The sequence below is a fragment of the Pleurodeles waltl genome, chromosome 1_2 (genome assembly GCF_031143425.1).
Source record: "Pleurodeles waltl isolate 20211129_DDA chromosome 1_2, aPleWal1.hap1.20221129, whole genome shotgun sequence".
Lineage (NCBI taxonomy): Eukaryota > Metazoa > Chordata > Amphibia > Caudata > Salamandridae > Pleurodeles > Pleurodeles waltl.
Genome location: NC_090437.1, coordinates 1,037,075,419 through 1,037,100,660, shown reverse-complemented (window position 1 = coordinate 1,037,100,660; position 25,242 = coordinate 1,037,075,419).

Sequence of the window (25,242 nt, the reverse complement as noted above, 5' to 3'; positions counted from 1 at the left end):
CGCGGTCTTCGACGGCCTACCGCAACGATGTACAACGCCAGCGCAGTTACCTCACATCCCATTGTCCCACTTGAGAGGTCAGGCAGCTGCCATTTCAGGGGCCCACATGTCCTAATTACCAACTGCGATACACATACCTAGGCCTACTCTCAACACACATACAGGCCACATTTTGTGATTGAATGGTGTTCTGTGTAGACTGTGGGTACATACCTCTGAGTTGTTTGACTCTGTGCTCGCTGTTGTCCTTCATAGGCACCGTCCGCTGGGACATGTGAGTAGATGGCGGAATCCTCTGGTGTACCGACCACTGGTGGACCTGTCGACAATGGAGGAAAGAAATTTGATAATCACCTACAGGTTTGACCGTGCCACAATCCAGGGACTGTGTACCAAGTTGGAGCCTGACCTGATGTCAGCAATCCGCCATCCCAGAGGAATCCCCCCTCAAGTGCAAGTGCTATCAGTGCTCCATTTCCTTGCTAGTCGGTCTTTTCAAACAACTGTGGCCATGGCATCAGGGATGTCCCAGCCTATGTTTTCAAACGTGTTGTCCAGAGTGTTGTCTGCCCTGCTGAAACACATGCGGAGCTACATCGTTTTCCCTCAGGTGGAGGATTTGCCTACAGTGAAAGGTGACTTCTATGCCCTTGGACATATCCCCAACGTCATAGGTGCCATTGATGGGACACATGTGGCTTTGGTCCCCCCCACAGGAGTGAACAGGTGTACAGAAACCGGAAGAGTTATCATTCCATGAATGTACAGATGGTATGTTTGGCAGACCAGTACATCTCCCATGTGAATGCCATGTTCCCAGGCTCAGTGCATAACGCCTACATCATGCGGAATAGCAGCATCCCTTATGTGATGGGTCAACTCCAGAGGCACCGTGTGTGGCTATTAGGTGACTCTGGTTACCCCAACATGTCATGGCTACTGACCCCGGTGAGGAATCCCAGGACAAGGGCAGAGGAACGCTACAATGATGCCCAAGGGCGAACTAGGAGGGTGATCGAGCGGACCTTCGGCCACCTGAAGGCCAGGTTCAGGTGCCTCCATATGACAGATGGATCCCTATTCTACTCACCAAAGAAGGTGTGCCAGATCATCGTGGCCTGCTGTATGTTTCATAACTTGGCTTTGCGACGACAGGTGCCTTTTCTGCAGGAGGATGGTCCAGATGGCAGTGTTGTTGCAGCTGTGGAGCCTGTGGACAGTGATGAGGAGGAAGCAGAGGAAGAAAACATGCAGAACAGGGACTCAGTCATCCAGCAATATTTCCAGTGAAACACAGGTGAGAATTCATTCCTGCCTACTACATGTACTTTTACACTTCTACTTCTATCCTGTCTGTCGATTTCACCCTGTGTATGGTCACTGAGTTGTCACTTTCCCTTACGGTTTCACAGGTGTGGGTCCCAGCGTGTGTAATCTGCTTAGATTCCTCAGGGACTAGAACTGTGTGACATAGGTATGCTAACATTACTGTTTCCTGAACATTTTGTCACTGTAATTGCAAATACACTATTTCGAAATCAGAGACAGACTCCTGATCTTTTGGTGCTTTAGGTGTGTTTATTTAAATACAAAATATTGGAGGGGGAAGTTAAATGGTGAGGGGTGATGGCGGAGGAATGTCCATGGCAGAGTCCAGTCTATTAGTCTCACAGGTGCATTGCCCACATGGGCATAGGAAGTGGAGCTAGGGCAGTTTCAATATGGACAGGGTGACAAAGTGGGACAGTGGGATGACAATCAGGGTGGTCTCATTTCTTGGCGGGGGTCTTGGCATCGTTCTCTGTCTTGTTCCTGGATCTCTGGGACCGTTTGCGGGGTGGTTCTCCCTCTGCAGGGGGTGGGGTGCTGATGTGGTGGTCCTGTGGCGGTGCCTCCTGTCCACTAGCGCCGGCGGAGGTGGTGGGCAGTTCATCATCCATGCTAGTGTCAGGGGCCCCTTGTAGTGCCACAGTATCCCTCCTGGTGTTGAGTAGTTCCTTCAGCATCCCTACGATGGTGCCCAGGGCGGAGCTGATGGTTCTGAGTTCCTCCCTGAACCCCAAATACTGTTCCTCCTGCATTCGCTGGGTCTCCTGAAACTTGGCCAGTACCGTTGCCATCGTCTCCTGGGAGTGGTGGTATGCTCCCATGATGGAGGAGAGGGCCTCGTGGAGAGTGGGTTCCCTTGGCATGTCTGCCCCCTGTCGTACTGCAGCCCTCCCAGTTCCCCTGTGTTCCTGTGCCTCCGTCCCCTGGAACGTGTGCCCACTGCCACTGCCCCCAGGTCCCTGTTGTTGTTGGGGTGGTGGGTTATCCTGGGTTCCCTGTAGTGGTGGACACACAGCTGATTGACGTGTCCTGGGGACGGAGGTATGGGCCCGCTGGGTGGGTGCTGTGCTGGTGTTTCCAGAGGGGGGAAGGTCTGTGGTGGCCTGTGCCTGTGTGAGGGGAACCGACTGTCCCGAGGCCCACAATGGTCCGGGCTGGTCATCTAGATCCAGGTGGACAGAGGTGCTGTCATCACTGTGGGCCTCCTCTGTGGGTGAAGTGGAGATGTCTGGACCCTCCTGTCTGGTGACGTTGGGTAGTGGTCCTGCAGGGGTGTAAAGGCATGATTATTGCATCTGTGTGTGGCATGGTGTGCAATGGGTGGGTGAGCGTGTACCCCAGTGCTAGCATTCCTGTGTGGGGGCTTGTGTGATGATGGTTTAGGGGTGTGTATGGGTATGTGCAGTGGGCATGCTTTAGTGATGGGTGTCCATGCGTTGGTGCTGCATGCAGGGCTTGGTGTTGGGATGGGTGGTTAGTGATATTGGTACATTTGTGAGGAGTTGGAGTGATAGGGGTGGGGGTATGTGATAGCATACAGGTAGGGTGGGGGATATGGTAGTTAAAGGTTTGACTTACCAAAGTCCATTCCTCCACCGACTCCTGCGAGGCCCTCAGGATGCAGAATCGCCAAGACCTGCCCCTCCCATGTTGTTAGTTGTGGGGGAGAAGGTGGGGGTCCGCCGCCAGTCCGCTGAACCGCCTGGTGGTGTCTTCCCCCGTAGGTCGTTCCACCTCTTCCTGATGTCCTCCCGATTTCTTGGGTGTTGTCCCACTGCGTTAACCCTGTCCACTATTCTGCGCCATAGCTCCATCTTCCTAGCTATGGAGGTGTGCTGCACCTGTGATCCGAATAGCTGTGGCTCTACCCGGACGATTTCCTCCACCGTGACCCTGAGCTCCTCCTTGGAGAACCTGGGGTGTCTTTGCCGTGCCATCGGGTGGTGTAGGTGATGTGTGGGGTGGTGTGTGTGGTGATACGTGTGGTGATATGTAGTGGTGTGTGGTGTTTTGTGCGTGGAAGTTGTGTGGATGATGGTGTGGTGTGCCTGTGGATGCTAGTTTGTTGATGATGGTGTCTCTCTTTGGCCTTCTTTCCGAATTTTGGTTGTAAGGGTTTGTGGGTGATGTGGGTGTGTGTTTTATATTGTATTGGGTGTGTGGGAGTGGTTTGTGTATGTGTGTCAGGTGTGTGTATTTCAAATTGTCCAATGTGGCTGTGTTTTGTAAGAGTGTGTGTATTTTTAGCGCGGCGGTGTGTACCGCCAATGGAATACCGCGGTTGAAAGACCGCCGCATGGATTCGTGTGTCGTGCTAGTGTGGGCGTATTTCTGTTGGCGTGGCGGTGGAGGGTCTGTTTTTGCCAGTTTATCACTGACCTTTGGTGTGGCGGACTTGTGTGGGTGTCTGAGTTTTGTCGGATTCCGAGATGTGGGTCATAATAGCTGAGGCGGAATTCTGCGGCGGTGTGTTGGCGGTCTTCTGCACGGCAGTAAGCGGCTTTTACCGACAATGTTGTAATGACCCCCATTGTAAGTTCTCACATGTAGTGTTTAGAATTAATGTAAAAACTAGAAGTGTATTCCTGGCTGGAGTGAAGTCTTACACATATAATATTCTTGTTACAGTTAACTTTTGATGTGGAGTTGTTTTTCTTAAATGCTTCTTTCGAAATGCAGGTGTTGGTAGTGGAGATGGAGTCATCAAGCAGCTTATTATGCATGTGAGATAAGAAAGCCTGAGATGAACTAGGCAAGGACAAAGAGAGTAGTATTTTGGAATCTTGGCAGTCGTAACTCTTTTGAAATTGCTGAAACTGAAGAGTATCAAGATCAGATGCATTAGAGGTTTGAAAAGTATAACTTTCATTAAATTTAATTGGGGTTTCTATTGAGAAGCTTTGACTGTGATGACATTGTCTTGGGAAACCGTGATTGAAGGAAGGTTTAGTTAGTGAGAGATCAGATTCTTTTCTACCCTTGGAGCTGAACGGATCCTTCTGAGGTACAAACCTCATATTTTCTATGTGGCTTCACTCAACCGCACCTTTCCTAACAGAATATTTTGCTGAATTTCTGTTTGCAGACATTTCTCAATTACTCCTTGGAACTAGAATAGTGAGGTTTTAGTTTGATGATTAGGCAGGAGTACTTGGTTTTGATGAACACGAACCACATGCTTTTTTCTGATTTTCTGCATTGTGGCAATCAAAGTTTTAGTCTTGTATATGAAAACTAAGTTTAACATTGTACGATGCTTTTATTCTCCTTTGGTCATTTTATATATTTATACTATGGTTTTGAGCCTCATTTATATAACATTGATTTTGAGTCTGTAATAAAGCCCTTATAAACCTTTGATTTGACTCCGAATGTTATTTATGTGATATTTGGGTTGTACATAAATTGTGCAAGTGATTTGATAACTGTTACTCTTCACCCCTCAGAACCGAGATGCAAAGATTCAGTGGACCCCAGAATTAGAGAATGGGCCCAAAGCTCTATCAATAACATACTAACAATGCAGAAAGTGCAAACAGGACAATGTATACTTTGAAGAATGGATAAGCAGTGTGCAGGAAAGGCTGCTACCTTTGTGGAAACCAGAAGAATTTTTCAAAATGGGCAGGGTGAGTATTACCAGCCAAAAAGGGATATAATTGTATTACCCAATTACTATTCTGGATTAAGATATGAAAATGGATATACATTATAAACATTACAATATAATGTTGTGGCTTCTTAAATATTAGTATCAGATAAAAAATGCTGCCTTTAAATATTAGTATCGTATAAAATATTGCTTTAAGTGAAATGCTCTGGGCCACTCATCACTTATTTGAGTCCTTTTTTAAAAGAAAACTAAAACATTCAAACATTCAAACTTCATTGTGATAGTGCACAGAAAAATAATATCATTACAGCCACCAGAGGAAATCCGTATGTAATTTCACACAATTGAATACTGAATTGAGAGGCTTTGACATTCTGCAAGCCATTACTTGAACACCAGAAAGCACCAAGATACCTACGCTCAAGGATACCTATGTGTGGATATATTGCATGCTAAGATATAGCACCACATCCAGATTTTGCATTTCATTAAATTACTCATAATTTAACATAGGTTTTCCAAATATCCCATAGTTTTCAGAATTCTGCAAACCCAAAAATCGTAGGGAGGTTTTTCCTTCAATATTCTCGCTCATCTACCAAAGTGTGCCTTTACTGTTGTACCGTCTATGTTCAGAATGGTCTGACATTTTTCATGATAAATTGAATAGTAATATTGAAATATTTTCTGATGTCCCTTCTATTAGTTTCAATTTCCACACTTGGCCAGGAAGGACATCCTCCATTTTCTTGCTGCTTTTTCTCCAATATTACAAGATATGATTCTTTCCAAAATTGAACACATATCCTTCGTTACTTATTTAAAGCATTGTCCTATGGAAGCCATTTGGATCTTTGCCCACTCCCTCTCTTTGACCTTGACAGCCTTCAGCAATTTTTCTCTAACCTAGGGAAAAGTTTATTCCATCTTAGAAATTACATTGTCACTCAGTTCCTGAAGAAACCAATGGCTGACAGTAATATAATGGCTTGTTACTGGCCTATTTCCCTCCTCCATATTCCTAATGAACACAGGAAAGCATTTTAAATATTTAGATATCTGAGTTTTTTAGGAGTTTCCTATGCCTTGCATACTGTTGAATCTCAATTCTAAGCTTCAAATATAGAGACTATAATACCATAGAGACTGTTTTAGCCTCTACTGCCAACAATTTTCAGATGATCAGGTCAGATGGGTTCTTGGACCTTTCATTAGCTTTTAACACTGTGTCACATGCTGTGCTTCTGACCAGCCTCAAGGATATTTGCATTGAAGGTTTTCCATGAAATGGTCAGTCTCCTTCTTAGAAGACCACTTTCAGGCTGTTTCACTTACTTATTGTAAGTTTAAATTCAAATGTGTCCTCTGTGGTGTTCCTTAGAGTTCATTGTAAAGCCCCACCTTGTTTGACATCAATGTGGCTCACCTGGCTGCACTTATGCCACCATAGAATCAAATTCCTATTCTTACATAGATGATGCTCAATGTATTTTGTGATTGGTCGGCATAGAGAACATCTTCAATAAAACTTCAAAGAGTACTTGTATGCCATTGCCAACTGAATGACCATACATATGAAAATTAAACACTTCTAAGACAAAATTGGTAAACTTTGTAACACAATCTGTAGTAACTCCACGTGCTTGGCACTTTTCCAGCCCTGACAAGGCTACATGTAATTTGGGTATATTGTTTGACACAAAAACATATTTAATCTTTTGGGAGTCCATCATCACCATTGTTCTTGTCTGGAAGGTGGATTTATCCCAGTTCCTATGAGAGACATCTAGAAATCCCATTCTTATGCCTAGCAATCTAATCCAATCGGCTTACAGTTAGTTAATGGTGGATAACCCATTTTAGTTCCCTTCTATAGGAAAGTGGATTATTATTTGGGGTGGGAAACTGCCCACCTTAAGGAATATTAGTACTTATTCCCAGGGTGAACCCTGGAACTCAGTAAATTAACTTGAGCTCATTCCCCTGGAAGCCATGGTACAGAGCAAATGGACTTAACCTAGACCATTGTGCAAAGTATTTATGCAGTACTGTGAGAAATTGGGTTGTTGGTTGAGGGGTGTGTGAGCCCTCTTGACGCCACAGCCACAGTCCCCATCAGGGTGTACAACTAAACTCTCTAAATGTACCTGTGCTTAACCCTCTGGCAGTTTGCACAAAATCAATTAGACTTAATTTAGTGACATTGTGTAAAGTATTTATGCAGCACACAAACAGTAATACAGTGAAACACAATACAAGAAAACCCCCAAACCAATAAAAAAAAAATAGATTAAATATTAGTAAATTAGTTAACACCAAAAAAAAATGAAAATCCAATAAGTAGAAACGGAGATTTTCAAATTTTATAGTGAAAACTAGCAACTAAAATATCAAAGTAACAACTGCGGACATATCATATAGTCATGAAAAATTGGGGCAAAGTCAAAAGTAATGGCTGACAGCAATAGAATGCGGTTCAGATAAAAAGAATTGATTGGGTCTGGGCTCTGCTTACCTTAGGACTTGGAAGAATTTCTGTAGAAAAATGTCTAAGAAGTGGGGGAAGGCAGTGAGCAGTATATGAGGAAGAGGCGTCTCGGGCCACATGGATGAGGTTGTGGTGAAGATTTCAACATGCGGACTTAGGGCCTGACTTAGATATTGGCGGATGGGTTACTCCGTCACAACAGTGACAGGTATCCAGTCCACCGAAATCTAAATCCCATTAAATCCTATGGGATGTAGGCTTTCGGTGGATGGGATATCTGTCACCATTGTGAGGGAGTAATCCCTCTGTCAGAATCTAAATCAGGCTCTAAGTGTCTTTCTAAAATGGGACTTAGTTTTCTTAACCTTTTGACTTCCAGATTTTCACTGGGACCAATCTACTTAGTGTATGTTACAGAGGCTCCCCAGTGCTGACCATGTAATCTTGCCTATGTCCTGGTCTTCTAAAACCATAGACTATTATTGTTTCTTAGTGTATTTAGTGCAATTTTTACTTAAACCTTTAATAATTCATATCTCTAGTAGGATGAGTGGAACTTGAGGAGTTTCACTCCTCATAATTCTGTGGTGTTACATGAAAACTCAGTAAAATTCCATGGAGTTCTGTCAATGGATGGAAACCAGCTCATCGGGCTGCTTCTACTGAATTTTAGCACAAGGAGTACATTCTGCACTGAAAAATCAGCTCAAACAGCACCACGTGGCATGCCAGAGGGCACTGTTGCTCAAGTTGATTTTCTACTCGGCCAGCAGCTTCTTACCTCAAATTGTCACAAATGCCCACAATTTTTTGCCTCACTGGGTTCCCTCCAGGCACCTTAAAATCGCTCTGGGGGTGCTAATTCTCATTCATGCTTGCCAACTTACCATTGGCAAGCAGCACACAACAAAAAAACTCTGCTATATGGCAGTTGGCAGAGTTTGGATGGAACTCTGCATTAAAGGCAGAACATAGAGTGGCCAAAATTCAACAAACTCCGCCATCAGAACAGAATATATTGCCCGCCTCTGATCTCTGGGTCCCCTTATTGGATTTTTGTTGTTTTTGTGTAATTTTGTTGGTGGTTTGCTTTTGTTACTGTTTTGGTGCTTGTTAGCCCTGTCAGCCTTAGTGTGATCAACCTTTTACCGTCACCCTCCTATTTTGCTGAGATAATTTTTGCTGGCATTAGGACTCTGTGCACTTTCCTACTGTTGACAAATGCTAAAGTGCTCATGCTCACTCCCTGAAACATGGCAAAATTGCCTTATACCTGACTGGCATATTTATTTAGTTTATTTATAAGTCCCCAGTAAGGTGGAAAAACATATTCCCAGGACCTGTAAATTAAATGCTATGAGTGGGCCTACAGCATTTATCGTGCCACCCACTTAAGCAGCCCCTTGAAACATGTCACAGATCTTCCACTGCAGCCTGTAAACTGCTAATTTCACTTGCCAATATAACACCTCTGCCAAGCATAAAACCCCCTTTTCATTACACATAGATCACCCCTGAGGTAAATACCAATAGCCTATAGGTCAGGGTGCATTGTGAATAAAAAATTGGACATGTACTTTTAAGTTTTATATGTCCTGGTAGTGAAAAACTCACAAATTTATTTTTCACTACTGTGAAGCCTACCTCTCCCATAGGATAATATTGGGTTACTTTATCATTTTTAATAAGTACTAACATTTGGTTGGGAACAGGTAGCGAAGTCAAGTTTGGAATCTGAAGGAATTTAATTTAAAATCCTCTTCACTGGTAAAGTCAGATTTCAAGTCACAATTCAGAAAAAAACACTTTTAAAAAGTTGCCATTTTCTTATCCCTATCATTTGGTGTCTGCAACTGGTTTTTGGGCCACATGACCAGGTGTGAGTGGCAGTTAGTCTTTGTATATTCCTCTCAGGCAGCCACACAAAGAGGGTTTAGATGTGTTTAGATGCTCCATCTCAAGCAGGATGGAAGGACAGAACTAGGCACGGCCTCACTTGCACATTAATAGACAAAGCCCTACTCTCACACAAAGAACTTCACACTTGTCCATTATACCTATAGCCAGGTTGCAGCCAGGCAAGGAGGCAGGAAATTCCAAACAACTTGTAAGAGTAACTTCTATAAACATATTCGCTTCAAAGAAGGTGCCCAGGATAAAAAGAGGATTCTCAGAACCACTCTTAGGTTCACTACTGGATCTGCGGAAGGACTCTCAGAGGACTGCCTGCTTCTGTGGCCTGCTGTGTACTTCAGAGGGGCTGGTTTGCTGCACCAAGAAGGACTGCTCTGCTGTCTGAGGCCTGCTGTTCACCCTAGAGAACTGCACTGCTGCTTGAGCATTGATGTTCTCCTTGAGCCCAGGACTTCTGGTAGTGACACCAAGGGCTGGTTGGCTGACCTCTTGATCGAAACCTCAGGGACAGAAAAACATCCAACCATCTTGAACCCACATCTCTCCAGTCCTGCACCCTTGGAATTGGTACTAATGGGTTCAGATAGCCAGGTTCCAAAACTTAGGACTTAAACATTCTTTGGCTAGAAACTACTCTGAAGACTGAGTGGCGACTAGTACCCACCTGCTTGTCGATCCTTCTAAGGTGCATCAATGGTCGGCCTGACTTCATGGCAGCTCCCACTTCATTCCTCTCCGCAGCAGCAAATCCTGTTCAGCGGCTCTTAGCAGATGAGTATCTGGCCTCATGGAGTCCTCATCAGCTAAACACTGCAGTTTCATCCCTGCTGGAAATTTTCAACTTCCAAAAAAGAGGCTCAGGGCCTGATTTAGATATTGGCAGACGGGTTACTCTGTCACAACGGTGATATATATCTTATCTGCCAAAATCTAAATCCCATAGGATTTAATAGGATTTAGATTTCAGCTGATGGGATATCTGTCACTGTTGTGATGGAGTAATCCTTCTGCTGATATCTAAATCAGGACCTTTGTCACTTTTATGAAGAAAAACCTTGAAATATGTTCTAAGTCCCAACACAGAATGGGGCTTTTTAATGTTTGAGAAAATAATGCCATAGGGCACTGCTGAAAGTGCGGCTACAGCTATGAGACAGAAGGCCAGATATCTGAAGCAGATTGGTCCGCATGATGCTCTGAAGCTTTGGAGATTTTCTACTCAACGTTTTGTAAGTCCCAACGCAGAATGCAGGATGAAGCTGAAACTGAATCCAATGCCATGGAACTGGTGATCAGAATCATTTGCTAGTGAGTGCCTCTGAAGCACTCAAAGAAAAGTCTTTAAAGTTTCCAAACTTTCTTTTGATGTCCAAACAACCACATGAGTAGATTTCAAAGGTGCCAAGGACCTCAGGACAAAGCACTTAAAGATTCTAAGGATTTCAGGTGGAGTCCAACAACAAAGTGTAGTCCAGGTCCAGTTCCCACTAGACAGAAGGGCATTTCAGGGACAAGACCCATTGCAGCTTGTTGTAACCCTGTATCCACACAGGAACTAGCCAACTGACCTGTGGAAACCACATCCTTGTCCTGGGTACAAGAAGGAGCAGGTCAAGTCCTTAAGGGCTCTTCTCAGGTCACAGCCAGTAAATCCAATCCTCTTCTGATCTTTCACAGGTCCAGAAACTGCCCTGAGGAGGGTCCCTTGAGTTGTGACATTTATGATTGGCACTAGCTAGTGGGTGCTTTTCTTATTCATGGGATAGCTCCTCGATGTGATTTCTTCTTCTTGAATTCAATCTACCCTTTGGGATGTCATCTTCACAGGCAGCAGGGAGATTATCCAAATGTGATGTGCTTGCCAAAAGACTTTGTAGAGGGGCAACAACTTGACAGAATTACGTCCATCACCTCTAGTGGCAGATGAACTGAGCTTAAGTGTCCCAGTTCAATCCCCAGGCATAAATGTCAGTGCCTTGGAGATTAGGTTGTAGCACCCCTCTCAACCGCCAACTAGGGGGAGAAGGTCCAGTCTGAATTGCAGCCTGAGCAGGGGACACACAGAGAAGTGCTAAAGGTCATCATACCAGACACTCGCTGCCCAATCCAGGGCGAGTAGAACGACATGGGCCCAGCCTCATTAAATCTTCCTCAGAACTCGAGGAGTTAAGGCTATGGGGGAATGCATAGTCCAGCTGAAAGTTCCACTTCAACTGAACTACGTCACTCAATGCTCCTCTCAACGGATACTGGAGGGCACAGAACTGGGGGCATCAAGCATTTTCTGTGGAGGCCACTTGAGGAGTGCCCCCTCGATGAAGATGTTCTTCACTACCTGTCAGAAGGCAGCAAAATAACACTGGCTCAGGCTATCAGCTCTGACATTCAGAGATCCTGTTAGATGATTGGCTGTTCACTAGATCCCTCAGCAGTATGCCTAAAACCTCAACTTCAATGCCTCTTGGCAAAGGAGTTACGACCCTCCTCCCCATTGCTTGTTCATGTACCGCATCACTGTTGTACTGTCTATCAAGTTCTAGGGAGTGACATAGGATGGAGGGGAGGACGAGCTGGAGAATCAGGTGAATCACCCACAGTTTCAGCAGGTTATCTCTGTGTCTTTCTGATGACCCCCCCCTCCTGTAGGGTGAAGTCATCTGTCACTACCGGGGTCACAGTCACAGGTGGACGGAAGGCCATTGTACAGTTCACATTCACCTTGTTTCCCCCAAACCATATCCCCTGTAGTGCTCAGGGAGATTACGGTGGAGTTGAACAGGTCTTCTCTGGTACCAATGCGAAGTCTTCAAACACCAATCTGCATGTGAGACCAGGGGAATGCAGGAAGCCGGCAGACATAGCAGGCATAGGACTTCAGAAGTGGAACTCGTATACCCTCCAGATAAGTTGGGACCATCTCCCAGATGATATGAGTTCGCAGAAGAGGAGAAAAGCCACAGAAAAGGATAGTGTCAAAAACTGACCATATAAAAAAAGGTGATAGAAAGGACCTAGGTGAAATTTGGGCCAGTTAATTTAAAAGCCCAGGCTGAATAGTAGCAAGACTTTTGACTGCTTTGATTAGCCTCCTATACAGGTATGGTAAGATTGGGTTGCCTGATCTTCTAAGATTGACCGTAACCACCTCCATCACATTGCTGAACACTCAAGGAGCTGTTGTCAAACCAAACAGCAGCACTACAAATTGGTAGAGCTTAGAACCCAGCACAAAATGCAAGTATTTCAAAGGGGAACACAAGACCAAAATATGGAAATATGTGTACAGCATATTGAGGGACCCATTCATCTCCAGGTTCCAGGGCCCACAAAACCTGAGCTGGGGTCATCATCTTGAACCTGTCCTTCCTGAAGAAGATATTTAAGTACCTAAGATCCAGGATTAAACATAGACCAATGTGTTTCTTGGGAACAAGGAAACATCTGGAGTAACATCCATGGCCCCATTCCCTGCTTCAACTCTAACTCCACAGCGCCTTTCAGGAGGAGTGCTGCCACCTCTTGCTGCAGACTGAAAATGTGGTCTGGAGAAAGTGAAAGTGAGTCGATGAGGTATGGGTGGTATTGTCTCAAGCAAAGGAGGTTGTAACCCCTTTCCATGATCTGAAGAACCCATTGGTTCAAAGTATTGGTCTTCCAGGCTGGTAGAAAGGAGGACACCCACACCCCCGACACTCCATGTGGGAAATAAGAGAGCAAACTAGATGTGCTTTCCTTGTGGTGAAGGGGAAGGAAAAGGAAGAAGAGGAGGAGGCTTGCTGGAGTGATGCATGGCCCTTGCCCCTGGCTCTGTCCTCTATTTCTTGACCAGTGGATTGAGAAGGAAATTCTCCTTGATAGCCCCACAAAGCACATAAAGTGGCAGCAGCTGCTGGTAGACTGAAGTTGTTAGACTCCCAAGGACTGAGCTGTGGCCTTTCTTGCCATGGAACATTCCAAATCAGGTTTGCTCCATCAAAGGGGAGGTCCATTAAGTTGCCTGTACATTGGAGGAGAATCCCAAAGTTAAAACCCAGGCATGTTGCCTCATTAAGATAGGAGCACCCATAGAGTGAACCACAGAGTTTGTTGTGTTAAGGTCAGAATTCATGATGTGACTTCATGCATTCTATCTGTCCCTCATGACTTCTTGGAAATGGAATCTCAAGTGCTCCGGGGCATGAGGAGGGACACCCTGGACCATATCCAATGATGCATAGTTACATACCTCCAGAAAACATATCAGTACTATCCTGCTACCTTAGCAGTTTTCAGAAAGTTACACATTAGTTACTCTGCAACCTAGCAGTAGTCACACATAACACACAGGTTACTCAGTATTCTGCAACATAAGCAGTAGTCAGGAAAACACGTTATTACAGCACTTGTCATAAGAATATCATAAAATGCCCATAGTAGGAACATTAGAAAACATATGGCAAGTTAGAAAAACATATTAGCAAGCATGTCCATAAAAGGAACATTTGCATACACATATGTAAAAACATCAAACGCAGGTAGGTAATATATGAACCAAACAAAAGTCAGTAGAAAGAACTTTGGATTGCAACTATATTGGTCCTTTAAACAGTACCTGGTTGGATGAAGGCACCTCCAGTGCCTAGAAGGCGAACAATGGGGCCCCCGGCGCTCCTACGCGCAAAACGGGGGCCTCCCTTATACTCTGAGGTCAGAGGAGGGCGACATGCACCTCTTCTCTTTTATAGACAGGCCCCTCTGGGGACCATGATTACTGGGGGCCCCCCAGGGCCTCAACCGGCCCTCACAAGGGGGGCCAAAGCCAGCAAAAACAACTTAGGGCAGGAGGGGGCACCACACACCCCCTCCGGTTTAATGACAGGCCCCTCCCGGGACCCGCGATCTCTGGGGCCCCCCCAGGGCCTCCACTGGCCCTTCCACCAAGGGGGGGGCACAATAATGCCCGTTTTACCTAACAGCAGAAAAGGAGCGTCCTGCTCCTAACGCAGAGGCCAGGGGGAAGGGGGCACTCCCCGCACCTTCCCCGGGTCCTGCCGTGAAGCCACAAGAAGATCAGACCCCTCCCGGGGCCCGAGCAGCACTCGCCTGCACCCGATGCGGTGCACGAGTGTTCTTCCAGCTTCCCGGGCCGCTGCGGTGATCTTATTTAAAGGGGCACAATGCAGCAAGGAGCTTACGAGCTCCCAAGGCTCCATAAGCGTGCTGCAATCAGCGCTATGGCAGCCACAACCACGGAGGAGCACCCCTCGTGAAGAAATGGATGCAGGGGTCAGGGGCCACAGCACCCGGCCCCTGGGGAGCAGAATCTTAAGACAAGGTCCTCAGGTGGAGGGCCCAGCTACAGGCCAGCACAAGGGAAAGGCAGCAAGTGGCAAGTCCTTCACAGTGACCAAGCAGGTCACAGGTCAGCACAGCAGCAGCAGTCCATGGCGGTTCCTGGTGAGTCCTTTCAGCCTTTGGTGTCCAGTTCCAAGATGATTCCAAGAGTCTCCCAATTGTGGGGAAAATTCCCCTGTACTTATAGTCAGTTCTTACAGTGTTTTACAATGGTAGGGAGAGGAGGTTCCAGACAGTTACAACTGGTTCTGGGAGTGCCCCCTCTCTCCTTTCAGCACAGGCTCCAAACATCAGTGGGGGGTTAACGACCCTATTGTGTGAGGCCAGGGCACAGTCTTTACAAATGCAGGAGGCCCCGCCTCTCCCTTCTCTCAGCCCAGGAAGACTATTCAGTATGCAGATGCACCTCTGTGACACCTCCACCCTCCCTGTGTACAGGCTGTCTGAAAAGTATGCACAAAGCCCCAACTGTCACTCTGCCCAGACGTGGATTGGAGCCAAGCTGCAAAACACCAGAGTCATAAGCACAGATAAATGTGCACTTTCTAGAAGTGGCATTTCTGTGATAGTAATAAAAAATACACCCACACCAGTAAGGAGCATTTATTATCACCATCACAACCATACCAAACACGCCTACGCTACCCCTCATAAATCAGACAATACCCCTTACACATAAGGCAGGGCATTACTAATGCAATCCTATGAGAAGGCAGCACTCACAGCAGTGAGACACCAGTTAGGCTGTTTGTCACTACCAGGACAGGCCATGCAATATGGCACATGTCCTGCCTTTCTACATACATGGCACCCTGCCCATAAGGCTAGCTAGGGCGTACCTTAGGGGTGACTTACATGTAGTAAAAGGGGAGTTCTGGGCCTGGCAAGTAAGTTTAGATGCCAGGTCCCTGTGGCAGAAAACTGCGCACACAGGCCCTGCGCTAGCAGGCCTGAGACAGGTTTAAAAGTCTACTTCAGTGGGTGGCGCAAGCAGCGCTGCAGGCCCACTAGTAGTATTTAATTTACAGGCCCTGGGTATAGAGATACCACTGTACAAGGAACTTATAGGTAAATTAAATATGCCGATTAGGTATAAGCCAATCATACCAACTTTAGATGGGAGAGCACCTGCACTTTAGCACTGGTCAGCAGTGATAAAGTGCTCAGAGTCCTAGAGCCAACAGCGAGAGGTCAGAAAAACCAGGAGGAACGAGGCAAAAAGACTGGGGATGACCCTGCGTAAGGCAAAAAGTCCAACACAACCCCCTACCAGCCAAAAGCCAGGGGAGAACAATCAATACCTTGATGTACTTCCCTGATTGGGGTGATAGAACAAGGACCCAGGCTCACAAGAGCAGGGGCATGTTCCAGTTCTACACCTTCCTGACTCCACTTGGATCTCTCTGTCAATGCTTCCCAGGCAGCCTAGACCAACCCACGGGGGTTCTCTAGCTGCCAATGGCCAGAACCAGGCCCCAGGCCATCTAGGAGCCTCTGGTCTCTGAAACCATAACGAGTGGTGGGCGGTAGCCCCAGGTGCAAAGCAACCTTTCTCCACTCCACTTCCAATCAGTTCAGGGGCTCTACCCTGCCACTGATCCACCAACCTAGGTTTCGCACCGATAGGTTCTACAGGGGCTAGAGGCGAGGCTCTCCTCCCTCTACCCTTCTGTCTAGGATCCCGCCCTCCTCTCTTAGGAGGGGTATCACCAGAATCCCCACTTGCCAGGGTTCTGGGTACAGCAGCCCTGCACAGCTCTCTCGCCAGCTCAGGATCACTACCTGGCGACTGACCACCCAACCTAGGGACGACACCCTTGGGTTGCACCGGGGTACGGGGCGGGCTTCCCCCTCCCTGAACCCCACTTCCAGAGTGCTGCATCTCCCCACCTCGGGAGAAGCCACCAGTAGTTTCACACGGGGTGAGCACACTAACCACCCCCCCAACCAGGTCAGAGTTTACCCCCTGAACCTGTCCATCTAGTCCAGGGACGACACCCTTAGACTGGACCATTGACCAGCGAACCAGGACTTCCTTGGGAGCACACCTACCCCCTACCAGATCAGAGTTTACCCCCTGAATCTGGCAATCCAACCCAGAGTCACTACCCTGCGGTTGAACCACTGCCTATCCCACCAGGACTTCCTTGGGAGCACACCTACTCCCCATCAGGTCAGAGTTTACCCCCTGAACCTGATCATCCAACCCAGAGTCACCACCCTGCGGTTGAATCATTGCCTAGCGCATCTGGACTTCCTGGGGGGCACACCTACCCCCCCACCAGGGAAACACCTTCCCCAAGGGCCACACATGAGTCTGGCTGGCGTAGGTCTCCTGACCTCTGCCCATCTGACAGAGTCTGGATCCCCCCCAGCCCAGAAATGGTCTCACCAGGTCATTCCTGGGGGGCTCTGCTCTTAGAGCTGACCCCTGACCCTCCAGGTTCTCCACTGGGGCCCGCAGCCCCCTCTCAACCCTATGCCTGGATTTCCGCCTCCTCCACTGTAGAGCGAGACTACCAGACACCAGGACCGGTGGAACGCTATCACCAGCCACCCACCCAAGTCCTAATGACAAAATGGGATCCTTCTGAACAGCTGGCCCTGCGGCACAGGCTAGGCTCACCTCCTGGCGTTCACTCATGGAACCCTCCAGGACCTGGGACTGGAGCTCAGGTACCCTGGGCCTCAGCCCAACCCCATTCCCTCTCCTCTGAGACTGGACATGGGGTGCCTTACCCGCCCCAATACACTGGGACCTACCTGAGACACAAGCCTTTCCCACCACACCTGGTTGGGAAACACCTACATCACTTTCATTAGGAACACCCCCTAATGCCACACCAGACCCTCTGGTACGCAACCAGAAGTCTGCCTCCTTTGCAAGCTCCCTGGGGTCAGAGAGCTCACACACTGACAAGTGTTGGCGTAACTCTGAAAAACAACAACGAAGCAGATGCTCTCTGACAATCAGATTAAACAGCCCTTCAAAATTGTTTACTGTGCTACCCTTCACCCATCCATCTAGTGCAGTGCAGCAATCCTCCACAAACTCCTGCCAAGACTGGTGGGACAGTTTCTTACCGCCTCCAAACTTTTTTCTGTATTCCTCAGGGGAAAAACCATACTTCACAATAAGTGCATTTTTTACAGTGGAGTACCCCTCCCTGTTACTCTCTTCTAGAGTCAGTAGGGCATCCCTCCCCTCCTCAGGAATAAAGCTCCCTAGGACAGTTCCCCAATCCTTCTCAGGGATCCTGCGCTCTACCAGAGCCCTCTCATATTCCTTTAACCACTGACGTATGTCACCCCCCTCTTGGAACCTAGGTACCAGATCTATGGGTATGTGAGGGACATCTTTGCTACAGCACTGTACATTGCTGCCACCACTGGACTCCACCTGCAGCGCTGGTGAGTCCAGAACCTTCAGACTGCGCTCTAGAGCGAGTCTTTCTCTGGCAAAGGCCCTCTATGCCATTCTCTCCTGTACTAAGGCCTTCTCTACCTCAGCCCTTCTCTCCTCAACAGCTAGGCGCGCTAACTGCAACTTCAGGTCCCTCTCTTCCCGCCTATCTCTTAGCTCATCAGGCGTCAAATAATGAGAGGTATCCCTGCTTCTTACACTGGACCCAGCAAGGGACTCCCTATAACTGGGGCCTTCCCTGTCAACTCGCGTCCCCACCCGGTCATTCTCACCCTCCTGATCAGTCTCTCTACCACTCTCTAGGGATGAGGTCTGGGAGCCCTCCCATTGGGAACCCTCGCTACACTCAGGATCCTCTGGGTACCCCCTAAGCACATTCCTTCCCTGGGTATATGTCACAAACCTTTCGAAGAAATTCAGAGATCTCCTGAGGTGCCCTTCTACAGGCAGCCCTCTCTCTCTACAGAACCCCTCTAATTCCTCCTGCGTGTAAAACGGCAGGTCCTCTAAATCAAAGGTAAGCCCCATCTTGAAAAGGTACAAATAACTCAAATGTGACAACCACAATACCCAAGCGTGAGAACTGAAAACAGGAAAAATGACAAAAGAGAGAAAGTTAAGAGAAGCCAAACGTGGTGGTCTAAACGCAATCCTTGTAGTGAAATAATGAGTCACAATGGTATTGTGCAAGCGCAAGGCTGACAACCAATGTTAGAAATTGGGTTTCTGGTTGGCTAGGGTATGCACCTCAGCCAGGCAGAACTTACCCACTCTAGTCAGGGCAAGCGAGTTACACGTCCAAGATAACCCCTGCTCACCCCCTTGGTAGCTTGGCACGAGCAGTCAGGCTTAATCCAGAGGCAATGTGTAAAGCGTTTGCACAACACACATAACACACGTGCCGCAATATCCCCACCACAAAGGAAACACAGCACCAGATTATATGAAAATATACTGTATTGTACACAAGGCAATTATCAGACCAAACATCATATATCAGTAATATCCTGCTACCTTAGCAGTTTTCAGAACGTTACACATTAGTTACTCTGCAACCTAGCAGTAGTCACACATAACACACAGGTTACTCAGTATTCTGCAACATAAGCAGTAGTCAGGAAAACACGTTATTACAGCACTTGTCATAAGAATATCATAAAATGCCCATAGTAGGAACATTAGAAAACATATGGCAAGTTAGAAAAACATATTAGCAAGCATGTCCATAAAAGGAACATTTGCATACACATATGTAAAAACATCAAACGCAGGTAGGTCATATATGAATCAAACAAAAGTCTGTTGAAAGAACTTTGGATTGCAACTATATTGGTCCTTTAAACAGTACCTGGTTGGATAAAGGCACCTCCAGTGCCTAGAAGGCAAACAATGGGGCCCCCAGAGCTCCTATGCGCAAAACGGGGGCCTCCCTTATACTCTGGGGTCAGAGGAGGGTGACATGCACCTCCTCTCTTTTATAGACAGGCCCCTCTGGGGACCGTGATTACTGGGGACCCCCCAGGGCCTCAACCGGCCCTCACGAGCGGGGCCAAAGCCAGCAAAAACAACTGAGGGCAGGAGGGGGCTCCACACACCCCCTCTGGTTTAATGACAGGCCCCTCCCGGGACCCATGATCTCTGGGCCCCCCCCAGGCCTCCACTGGCCCTTCCACCAAGGGGGGGGGCACAATAATGCCCGTTTTACCTAACAGCAGAAAAGGAGCGCCCTGCTCCTAACGCAGAGGCCAGGGGGAAGGGGGCACTCCCCGCGCCTTCCCCTGGTCCTGCTGTGAAGCCACAAGAAGATCAGACCCCTCCCGGGGCCCGAGCAGACACTCGCCTGCACCTGATGCGGTGCGCGAGTGTTCTTCCAGCTTCCCGGGCCGCTGCGGTGATCTTATTTAAAGGGGCACAATGCAGCAAGGAGCTTACGAGCTCCCAAGGCTCCATAAGCACGCTGCAATCAGAGCTATGGTAGCCGCAACCACGGAGAAGCACCCCTCGTGAAGAAATGGATGCAGGGGTCAGGGGCCACAGCATCCTGCCCCTGGGGAGCAGAATCTTAAGACAAGGTCCTCAGGTGGAGGGCCCAGCTACAGGTCAGCACAAGCGAAAGGCAGCAATTGGCAAGTCCTTCACAGTGACCAGGCAGGTCACAGGTCAGCACAGCAGCAGCAGTCCATGGCAGTTCCTGGTGAGTCCTTTCAGCCTTTTGTGTCCAGTTCCAAGATGATTCCAAGAGTCTCCCAATTGTGGGGAAAATTCCCCTGTACTTATAGTCAGTTCTTACAGTGTTTTACAATGGTAGGGAGAGGAGGTTCCAGACAGTTACAACTGGTTCTGGGAGTGCCCCCTCTCTCCTTTCAGCACAGGCTCCAAACATCAGTGGGGGGTTAACGACCCTATTGTGTGAGGCCAGGGCACAGTCTTTACAAATGCAGGAGGCCCCGCCTCTCCCTTCTCTCAGCCCAGGAAGACTATTCAGTATGCAGATGCACCTCTGTGACACCTCCACCCTCCCTGTGTACAGGCTGTCTGAAAAGTATGCACAAAGCCCCAACTGTCACTCTGCCCAGACGTGGATTGGAGCCAAGCTGCAAAACACCAGAGTCATAAGCACAGATAAATGCGCACTTTCTAGAAGTGGCATTTCTGTGATAGTAATAAAAAATACACCCACACCAGTAAGCAGCATTTATTATCACCATCACAACCATACCAAACACGCCTACGCTACCCCTCATAAATCAGACAATACCCCTTACACATAAGGCAGGGCATTTCTAATGCAATCCTATAAGAAGGCAGCACTCACAGCAGTGAGACACCAGTTAGGCTGTTTGTCACTACCAGGACAGGCCATGCAATATGGCACATGTCCTGCCTTTCTACATACATGGCACCCTGCCCATAAGGCTAGCTAGGGCGTACCTTAGGGGTGACTTACATGTAGTAAAAGGGGAGTTCTGGGCCTAGCAAGTAAGTTTAGATGCCAGATCCCTGTGGCAGAAAACTGTGCACACGGGCCCTGCGCTAGCAGGCCTGAGACAGGTTTAAAAGTCTACTTCAGTGGGTGGCGCAAGCAGCGCTGCAGGCCCACTAGTAGTATTTAATTTACAGGCCCTGGGTATAGAGATACCACTGTACAAGGGACTTATAGGTAAATTAAATATGCCGATTAGGTATAAGCCAATCATACCAACTTTAGATGGGAGAGCACCTGCACTTTAGCACTGGTCAGCAGTGATAAAGTGATCAGAGTCCTAGAGCCAACAGCGAGAGGTCAGAAAAACCAGGAGGAAGGAGGCAAAAAGACTGGGGATGACCCTGCGTAAGGCAAAAAGTCCAACAGGCACTATATGACTTTGGTGATGTCATCCATCCAGCAGCCATAAGAAGCCAGCATCACCTACCAGTGCCTTAAGAGCTTGGATGTTTCTGTAGGGAAACAGCCTTTTCTACACAGCCAGGGCAATGTGTAGCATTTCCACGCTTGCCAGAATCACAAAAATGCGTGGTTAAAGACCATGCATATGCGTAGGTCAGGCACACATCAAGGACGCGGCGGCTGGATAAGTGGGGCAGGGCCGGGTGGAGACATTTTTAAGGACAGGGTGAGGTAGGTTTTAGAGTTTCAGACAAGTGTGGGGAGGTTGGGTAGTTTTTAGGACATTGCGGGGTAAATTGTAGGGTTCAGAGTGGGGCAGGAGGGTCAGGGTAGTTTTTAGGATACAGAGGGATAGTTTTTAGGACAGGGTGGGTAGGTTGTATGGTTCAGGGTGGGGGTCAGGGTAGATTTTAGGGCAAGACATAGTAGTTTTTAGGACAGGGTAGATTTTAGGTTGCAGGGTGGGGTCGGGTAGGTTTTAGGACAGGGTGGGGTAGGTTTAAGGGTTCAGGGTGGGGGCATGGGGTCCTGGTAGTTTTTAGGACATGGCGGGGTAGTTTCAAGGACAGGGTAAGTTTTAGTGTTCAGAGCGGGGGTCAGGTGGTTTTTAGGACAGTGAAGGGTAGGTTTTAGTGTTCAGGGTGAATAGGTCGGGATCGTTTTAAGGACAAGGCAGGGTAATTTTTAGGACAAGGTGGGGTGGGTTTTAGGGTTTAAGTCAGGAGCAGGGGTCAGGGTAGTTTTAGGGCAGGGCAGGGAAGGTTTTAAGATTTTAGGGCAGGGGTTAAGGGGAGTTTTAGGACAGGGTAGGTTTTAGGATTTAGGGCAGGGGTCAGGGTAGTTTTTAGGATAGGGTGGGGTAGGTTTTATGGTTCAGGATTGGGGTCAGGGTAGGTTTTAGGGCAGGGCATAGTAGTTTTTAGGACAGAGTAGGTTTTAGGGTGCTGGGCGGGGATCGGGTAGGTTTTAGGAGAGGGTGGGGTCGGTTTTAGGGTTCAGGGTGGGGGCATGGGGTCCTGGTAGTTTTTAGGACAGGGTAAGTTTTAGAGATCATAGCGGAGGGTCGGAATAGTTTTTAGGACAGGGAAGGGTAGGTTTTAGCGTTCAAGGTGTGGGGGTCAGGGTAGTTTTTAGGACAGGGTGGGGTGGTTTTTAGGTTAAGGTGGGGTAGGTTTTAGGGTTTCGGTCAGGGGAAGGGGTCAGGGTAGTTTTAGGGCAGGGCAGGGAAGGTTTTAAGATTTTAGGGTGGGGTTAAGGGTAGTTTTAGGACAGGGTAGGTTTTTGGATTTAGGGTAGGAATCTGGGTAATTTTTAGGACAGGGTGTGGTCGTTTTTTTAGGACAGGGTAGGTTTTGGGGTTTAGAGCGGGGAGTTGGGGAGTTTTTAGGACATGGAGGGGTCGTTTTTAGGACCGGGTAGGTTTTAGGGTTTACGGCAGGGTATTGGCGTAGTTTTTAGGGCAGGATAGGTTTTAGGGTTTAGGGCAGGGGATTGGGGTAGTTTTTGGGATAGGGTGGGGTCGTTTTTAGAAGAGGATAGGTTTTAGGGTTTATGGTGGGGTTGGGGGGTGGTCAGGGTAATTTTTTAGTACAGACCTGGGTGTGCTTTAGGACAGGGCAGGGTACCTTTTAGGGTTTAGGCAGGGGTGGGGGGTGGGGGGTCAGGGTAGTTTTTAGTACAGGGTAGGGTAGGTTATAGGGTTTAGGGCAGGGGAGGGGGAGGGTTAGTTTTTAGGACAGGGTGGGTTAGTGGGGGTTGTTTCACACAACCACGCATGGCGTTACCACATATGGCTTTACTAAGTATGCTTTTACAGTAAAATTTGTTGTAAGGGCATGCATGGTAAAGGCATGTGTAGTAAAAACGAGGTCGTGGTTCCGTGTTGTTAAGCCATGCGTGGTTCTGTCATCCAACCGCTAGCTGTTACACCTTTAAAATGCAAATTTGGCCTGTCAGCCAGTCTACAAATGGTAGACAATTTATGGATCCAGTCTGACGCTTGGGATTATACTACAGGGGATGAATCTGCAGGTACAAGAATCTATCAGAAATGAGGGTGTAGCAGTAGGCAGGGCAACGTAAAGGTACCACTGAACTCCATTAATTTATATCAATTCAGTTTGTATTTGTAAAAAGATAATTTCAGGAGATACATTTTCGAGCAAAACTTATTCAGCGACTGTCTGTTCTCATTATTTACGACTTAACGGCTTTCAAATATACTCTCCGTAAATTTCTAACAAAGACACAGTCACGTTTTATGAACCTGGTCCTGGATTCCTGACATACTTCTTGGAAAAATATAGTTTTAACATACATTACCTTCACGTAGTGTCCATAACCTTTTTTTTTTTTTTTTTTAAAGACTATTTTTTAAATTGCTCGAAGCCTTTTTTTAAAGTTGCTGTAGTTGCTGCCTCCTTTAATATTTTCTTGTATACGTTTTTCGAAGACATTTGATTTGCTCAATTCAGTCACAAAACCTCATTGGTCCTAGAGCACTATCAACAAAGCATATCCACATGAATTATTATATAAAAGGAAATATTTCCTAAAAAATACCAAGCGTGTGAAATTGTGATAAAATAAGCCATTGGAAGAGCCTTGTAGCTGAAGTACTAAAGCTACACGTTGTTCTGTAAAACTGGCTACAACTAACTCATCATTTGTGAGAGCCTAAAAGAAGTTAAGGCACAAAACAGAAATGTTATACATTTGAAAATACATAACGAGGCAATCAAGTAAAATTTCAACATTGCCGTCTTTATTTTTGATATGTTTTAGAAAGCATTTAGCGTTTGGAGTTGTGGTTTATCATGCCACCACATCCTTCTATGCGTATAGGGCCCGCACACAAGAGTCGCCATTATGTAAACTTGTTTTGCATGCGCAGTTGCGCGTGTGCATGGTACCTGTGGACATCTCAGCAGTTCCTGCGCGAGGCCAAAGACAAGGCAGGCGGCAATATGAGTTCTGACAGGCTTGTGCAAATCAGGTTGATTTTATGCAAACTAATGTAATGGCAGACTAGCGCAGGGGATGCATTTAATTAGATCTGGCAAGCTGGCAGGAAAGCCCATTAAGCTTTAAAGCTTTTAAGACTCCTGGAGTATATTAGGCGACCCAAGAGAAAATTGCACTCTAAAATGTTTTGTGCCTCTTTCTCGACGCATTCCCCCTTCGACATCAAGGGCGCACTGGATCAATTATGGAATACCCCTCTTCTCATTTAAAGATAAAATATTCACAAGTAGCATGATCTGCGCAATGGGTTGTGAAGAGCGCTGTGTCCTACTGATGTACCACAACGGAGCTAAAATAAGGGCAGTTTGCCGTTGCTTTCCTTTCATGGTGCAGGTACAACCAATCAATATGAAATACGCGAATTCAGAATCATAAGATTTTGACAACATTTCAGTGTAGTTTTTCGACTCCACAGTCCAATATGCTCCTAATAATTAAACTGGGGAACACCAATAGTTTTAATTAATGAGAGTTTCTTCTTCACTTTGACGTTTTAGAAAAATAACATTACAACCCACGCTTTACTTGTGTGTATTCTGGCAAATACAGTTTGCAGCTAAATTGTTTTGAAGGCTGCATCAGCACAAGAGCCAGGGCGACATAGGGCAGATTCATAAGGCTCCTGCCTGTCTCGTGGTACAACGTGCGGTTGCTAGGCAACTGGAGTCTGCATAGTGGAGAGATGCATTCGTTCCAAAGTTTAAGACATGTACAGTCTGCCCCTGCAT